Source organism: Harmonia axyridis, chromosome X (genome assembly GCF_914767665.1).
Source record: "Harmonia axyridis chromosome X, icHarAxyr1.1, whole genome shotgun sequence".
Lineage (NCBI taxonomy): Eukaryota > Metazoa > Arthropoda > Insecta > Coleoptera > Coccinellidae > Harmonia > Harmonia axyridis.
Window position 1 is genome coordinate 33,961,741 of NC_059508.1, and position 7,322 is coordinate 33,969,062.

The following is a 7,322-nucleotide window of genomic DNA, read 5'->3' on the forward strand; positions in this document are numbered from 1 at the left end:
GCCGAAAAGTCGACTTCACGTCGTGCATCGGTACAAAATTATTCAAGGGGCAAAATAAATTCACGAGAGTAGGTCCGATTACCGCTGGATCAGACGACGATCGTAACTTGTTGGATACAAATGTATCCGATGTATGTACGTCGTCCCTCTCTGATCTACGGTACGTGGACCGACCCAAGATGCACACGATAATTTTAGCTGACTTCATGCCGAAAAGTCGGTTCACGTCATGCATCGGTATCTTAAATCGCGCCGTAAAGTCGTTCACGTCATGCATCGGTATCTTAAATCGCGCCGAAAAGTCGGCTCACGTCATGCATCGGCGTCTTTTTTTTGTGCCACCGATGCATGACGTGAACGACTTTTCGGCTCGATTTAAGATACCGATGCATGACGTGAACGACTTTACGGCGCGATTTAAGATACCGATGCATGACGTGAACGACTTTTCGGCGCGATTTAAGATACCGATGCATGACGTGAACGACTTTACGGCGCGATTTAAAGCTATACCGATGCATGACGTAAACAAGATCACACCGATGCAGCACGTTAACATTAAAGCCCGCCTAATCCGATCGATGGAGGCCGTCTCGAGTGTCCAACTTGCTCACAAGAGCCGAGAAACAAACCGATGCATCACGTAGACAAGATCGTACCGAATGTTAACACAATCCAAAAGGAAATAATCTTAGATGAATATCGATTCTGATTATTGATTTTTCTTTCGCGATATTGATAGAAGACATCTGAATGAATTTCGAATTAATTCCGAAATCAAAAAAATATTTTCAATAAATTTTTTTTCTAGAGTACCTCGGTCTTTTCTATTTTTTTTCCAAGTTTCGTACGTCAATCAACATACATCCCAGAAAAAATCATCTCTCTAACTATCCTGGTTCAAAAGTTGTATCGGAACTTTTCACGTCGAAAAAGAACATAGGCGAAAAAGGACGTGAACATTATTCCTTATAAAAATCAAACCCGACCATGGATTTTGATTCTGATTGTTGATTATCGCTACTAGAACACATTAGGAGGCAACCAAATCAAATTTGAGAAAATTCCACAATCAGAAAATTTTTTTCGAAAAAAAAAAAAAAATTCGAGAACACCTCGGTCATGGCAAGTTATTTCCCACAATCCATTCCCCAATCAACGTACATCCCAGAAAAAATCATCTCTCTAACTATCCTAGTTCAAAAGTTGTATCGGAACATTTTCACGTCGAAAATATATCTCTAAGTCCAGACCGATGCACCACGTAATCTCGGGCAGACCGATGCACAACGTAAATGACGATCGGGACCGGGGCGATCGGTCGTATCTGACACCGCCGGCTCGGTTCTAACATCGTCAATGAGTCGGGGTTGTAAAAAAGGACGTGAACATTTTTCCTTATAAAAATCAAACCCGATCATGGATTTTGATTCTGATTGTTGATTATCGCTACTAGAACATATAAGGAGGCAACCAAATCAAATTTGAGAAAATTCCACGATCAGAAAATTTTTTTCGAAAAAAAAAAAAAATCGTAATCACCTCGGTCATGGCGAGTTATTTTCCGTATTTCATTCCACAATCAACGTACAACATAGAAGAAATCATCTCTCTAACTATCCTGGTTCAAAAGTTGTATCGGAACATTTTCACGTCGAAAATATATCTCTAAGTCCAAACCGATGCACCACGTAAACTAGGGCAGACCGATGCACCACGTAATATCGGGCAGACCGATGCAGAACGTAAACTCGATCATACCGATGCTTCACGTAATCTCGATCTTACCGATGCACCACGTAAACAAGGGCAGACCGATGCAGAACGTAAAGTAGATCTTACCGATGCACCACGTAATCTCGATCTTACCGATGCACCACGTAATCTCCATCTTACCGATGCACCACGTGAACTGGATCTTACCGATGCAGAACGTGAATTGGATCTTACCGATGCAGAACGTGAATTGGATCTTACCGATGCACCACGTAAACTCGATCATACCGATGCACCACGTAATCTCGGGCAGACCGATGCACAACGTAAATGACGATCGGGACCGGGGCGATCGGTCGTATCTGACACCGCCGGCTCGGTTCTAACATCGTCAATGAGTCGGGGTTGTAAAAAAGGACGTGAACATTTTTCCTTATAAAAATCAAACCCGACCATGGATTTTGATTCTGATTGTTGATTATCGCTACTAGAACATATAAGGAGGCAACCAAATCAAATTTGAGAAAATTCCACGATCAGAAAATTTTTTTCGAAAAAAAAAAAAAATCGTAATCACCTCGGTCATGGCGAGTTATTTTCCGTATTTCATTCCACAATCAACGTACAACATAGAAGAAATCATCTCTCTAACTATCCTGGTTCAAAAGTTGTATCGGAACATTTCACGTCGTAATATCTCGCCAAGTCCAGACCTCGGCGATAGGTAGTATCTGACACCGTCCGCTCGGGACTGACATCGACTTGGACTCGGGCTGATGATGGGGAGGCGTTTAAGGACGTGAACATTTTTCCTTATAAAAATTAAAGTCGACAATGAATATTGATTCTGATTACTGATTTACGCTTTAAAAACACATTAGAAGGCAACCAAATCGAATTTGAGGAAATTCCACGATCAGAAAATTTTTTTCGAAAAAAAAAAAAATCCGAAAAATATTTTTCGATTCCGATTACTGATTTACTCTTTTAGAACACATTAGGAGGCAACCAAATCAAATTTGAGAAAATTCCACAATCAGAAAATTTTTTTCGAAAAAAAAAAAAATTCGAGGACACCTCGGTCATGGCAAGTTATTTCCCACAATCCATTCCCCGATCCACGTACATCCCAGAAAAAATCATCTCTCTAACTATCCTGGTTCAAAAGTTGTATCGGAACATTTTCACGTCGAAAATATATCTCTAAGTCCAAACCGATGCACCACGTAAACTAGGGCAGACCGATGCACCACGTAATATCGGGCAGACCGATGCAGAACGTAAACTCGATCATACCGATGCTTCACGTAATCTCGATCTTACCGATGCACCACGTAAACAAGGGCAGACCGATGCAGAACGTAAAGTAGATCTTACCGATGCACCACGTAATCTCGATCTTACCGATGCACCACGTAATCTCCATCTTACCGATGCACCACGTGAACTGGATCTTACCGATGCACCACGTAATCTCAATCTTACCGATGCACCACGTGAACTGGATCTTACCGATGCAGAACGTGAATTGGATCTTACCGATGCACCACGTAAACTCGATCTTACCGATGCACCACGTAATCTCGATCTTACCGATGCACCACGTGAACTGGATCTTACCGATGCAGAACGTGAATTGGATCTTACCGATGCACCACGTAAACTCGATCTTACCGATGCACCACGTAATCTCAATCTTACCGATGCACCACGTGAACTGGATCTTACCGATGCAGAACGTGAATTGGATCTTACCGATGCACCACGTAAACTCGATCTTACCGATGCACCACGTAATCTCAATCTTACCGATGCACCACGTGAACTGGATCTTACCGATGCAGAACGTGAATTGGATCTTACCGATGCACCACGTAAACTCGATCTTACCGATGCACCACGTAATCTCGATCTTACCGATGCACCACGTGAACTGGATCTTACCGATGCAGAACGTGAATTGGATCTTACCGATGCACCACGTAAACTCGATCTTACCGATGCACCACGTAATCTCAATCTTACCGATGCATCACGTAATCTCGATCTTACCGATGCAGAACGTAAACTCGATCATACCGATGCACCACGTTATCTCGGCAGACCGATGCAGAACGTAAAAAAAAAGCTTACAGCACGCGGTGTTCCCAAGCGGTCACCCATCCAAGTACTAACCGCGCCCGACGCTGCTTGGCTTCAGTGTTCTGACGAGAACTGGCAATTTCAGCGTGGTATGGCCGTAAACAACAAATATAGCGATATTTTCTATGATATCTCACTTTTTGGGAGCGGAAAGGACGTGAACGTTTTTCCTTATAAAAAATGAAATAACTTTTGGATATTAATTCTGATTGTTGATTTAAGTTTTAAGAACACATTAGGACATATCTCAATGAAATTTGAGGGATTTCCGAAATCGAAAAATATTTTTCGAAAAAAAAAAAAAATCCCAGAAGACCTCGGTCATCTCAAGTTTATTTCCATATTCTATTACACAATCAACGTACATCACAAAAGGAACCATCTCTCTAACTATCACAGTTAAATTTTTGTATCGGAACATTTCACGTCGGAATATCTCGCTAAGTCCAGACCGGGGAGATCGGTCGCATTTGACACCGTCCGCTCCGGTCTAACATCGTCTTGGAGTCGGGGTAACGATGGAGAGGCGTTTAAGGACGTGAACATTTTTCCTTATAAAAATTAAAGTCGACAATGAATATTGATTCTGATTACTGATTTACTCTTTTAGTACACATTAGAAGGCAACGCAATCAGATTTGAGGAAATTTCAAGATCAGAAAATTTTTTTCGAAAAAAAAAAAAATTCAAGAACACCTGGGTCATGGCAAGTTATTTCCCACAATCCATTCCACAATCAACGTACAACATAGAAGAAATCATCTCTCTAACTATCCTGGTTCAAAAGTTGTATCGGAACATTTCACGTCGAAATACCTCGCCAAGTCCAGACCGGGGCGATAGGTAGTATCTGACACCGTCCGCTCGGGACTGACATCGACTTGGACTCGGGCTAATGATGGGGAGGCGTTTAAGGACGTGAACATTTTTCCTTATAAAAATTAAAGTCGACAATGAATATTGATTCTGATTACTGATTTACGCTTTAAAAACACATTAGAAGGCAACCAAATCAAATTTGAGGAAATTCCAAAATCAGAAAATTTTTTTTCAAAAAAAAAAAAATCCGAAAAATATTTTTCGATTCTGATTACTGATTTACTCTTTTAGAACACATTAGAAGGCAACGAAATCAAATTTGAGTGAAATCCAAAATCAGAAAATATTTTTCGAAAAAAAAAAAAAATTCGAGAACACCTCGGTCATGGCAAGTTATTTTCCACAATCCATTCCCCAATCAACGTACATCCCAGAAAAAATCATCTCTCTAACTATCCTGGTTCAAAAGTTGTATCGGAACATTTTCACGTCGAAAATATATCTCAGAGTCCAGACCGATGCAGAACGTAAACTCGATCATACCGATGCTTCACGTAATCTCGATCTTACCGATGCACAACGTAAACTAGATCACACCGATGCAGAACGTAAACTCGATCATACCGATGCACCACGTAAACTCAGGCAGACCGATGCAGAACGTGAACTCGATCTTACCGATGCACCACGTAATCTCGATCTTACCGATGCACCACGTAAACTCGGGCAGACCGATGCAGAACGTGAACTCGATCTTACCGATGCACCACGTAAACTAGGGCTGACCGATGCATCACGTAAACGACGATCGAGAGGCGCGAAAGGACGTGAACGTTTTTCATTATAAAAATTGAAATAAATGATAAATAATGATTCTGATTGTTGGTTATCATTTTTAATAAGCATTAGGAGGCAACCAAATGAAATTTGAGGAAATTCCGATAATAGAAAATTTTTTCGAAAAAAAAAAAAAATTCATGAAATCCTCGGTCATCGCAAAATATTTACCATATTCTGTTCGATAATCAACGTATATTTAAGAAGGAATCATATCTGTATCTATCTTGGTTCAAATTTTGTATCGGAACATTTTGACCAAAGTCCGAGCTTCGGCCGAAACAGACACCGCTGACCTGGCCTATCGATCGACCGAGAGTCGGGGATAGAGCGTAAGTGTTGTCTGGAGGGGAACCCTGTGCTCTCCTGACATATATAGGGAAGGTGGTCGCGTTGGGCGATGCAGAACGTTTGGATCGGGAATTATATTTTTGGTTCAGCTATTGGAATATGGTTTATTGTTGGTATATATTGGCGAAATAACGTTCTTACTGACTGGGGATATTCATAAAAATGAGTCCGGAGATTTTCAGATCGAAGTCCGAGTGATCCGACTTGGAAGGCGTGTTGGGTGGGTCGAGATGGCTTAGATAGATCAGACGAGGCGGGCTAAGTGTTGACGTCATGCATCGGTCCATTTTCAGATTGAGTCCGAGTAATCCGACTTTGAAAGAGTGTTGGGTGCGTCGAGACTGTTTAGATAGATCGGACGAGGCGGACTAGGTGTTAACGACATGCATCGGTATATTTTCTGATCGGAGTCCGAAGAAATCGGCCCTAGTAGGCGCAGCGGACGGTCGAGACGGCCTCGGTGGGTCGGATCGATCGGGAAAAGTTTGCTAAATCGTGTCTGGAGGGGAACCTTGGGTTCTCCTGACATATATAGGGGATAAGGTTTGGGTGAACGATTCTTCACGTAAAAGTTGAGTAATTTATTTTTCGATAAGCTTTTGGATATTGATGAGAAGTATATGTATATCTTCGATTAAAAGAATTCTTACCGTCTCCATGTATATTATATTAGATATATAAGAAATAGTTAACGTGATGCATCGGCCGATTTCCGGATCGGAGTTCGAGAGATGCGACTTTCGATGCGCGATGGGTGGTTCGAGACGGCCTAGATCGATCGGACGAGGCGGACTAGGTGTTAACGACATGCATCGGCGGATTTTCTGATCGGAGTCCGAAGAAATCAGCTCTAGTAGGCGCGGCGAACGGTCGAAACGGCCTCGATCGATCGGACGAGGCGGACTAGGTGTTAACGACATGCATCGGCGGATTTTCTGATCGGAGTCCGAAGAAATCAGCTCTAGTAGGCGCGGCGAACGGTCGAAACGGCCTCGGTGGGTCGGATCGATCGGGAAAAGTTTGCTAAATCGTGTCTGGAGGGGAATCCGGGGTTCTCCTGACATATATAGAAGGGGTGGAGAATGGGTCCTGTCCTAGACTGTTTGGAGTTCTTTTTAGGATGATATTCAGTTGGTAAGTGGTAGACCCGAATCCGACCTCGGCGTTTGGGTACTGGCAAGGTGTGTTGGTTTCGGCTTTCGCATCTTGGGTCGCTTTCGTCAACCTCATGCAGCGAGGTCGCGGTCCGCTTCGTCTCTTTGTAGTCGAATGGCCTTTAAGCGACCAACCTTAAAATCGTGATCCTCTGCCCGTTGCGGGTTATGTTCACAAAAAATTTGCAACCACTCAATTCGTTCCGAGCGACAAATATTGTTGAATCTCGAATCACCGTGTCGTTATATTCACATGTATAGCGAAGGGTCGAGATGGAATGTGTATAAGAAATTAGTTGATAG

General features: G+C 42.4%; 1 non-coding gene across 1 annotated transcript; it reads right to left on the minus strand.

Moving 5' to 3' along the window:
• Window positions 1–3,842: 3,842 nt before the first annotated feature.
• LOC123688001 lies at window positions 3,843–3,961 on the minus strand. The gene has a single exon (XR_006749701.1). It is a non-coding gene; the product is annotated as a 5S ribosomal RNA (ribosomal RNA).
• Between the last annotated feature and the right edge of the window lie 3,361 nt (window positions 3,962–7,322).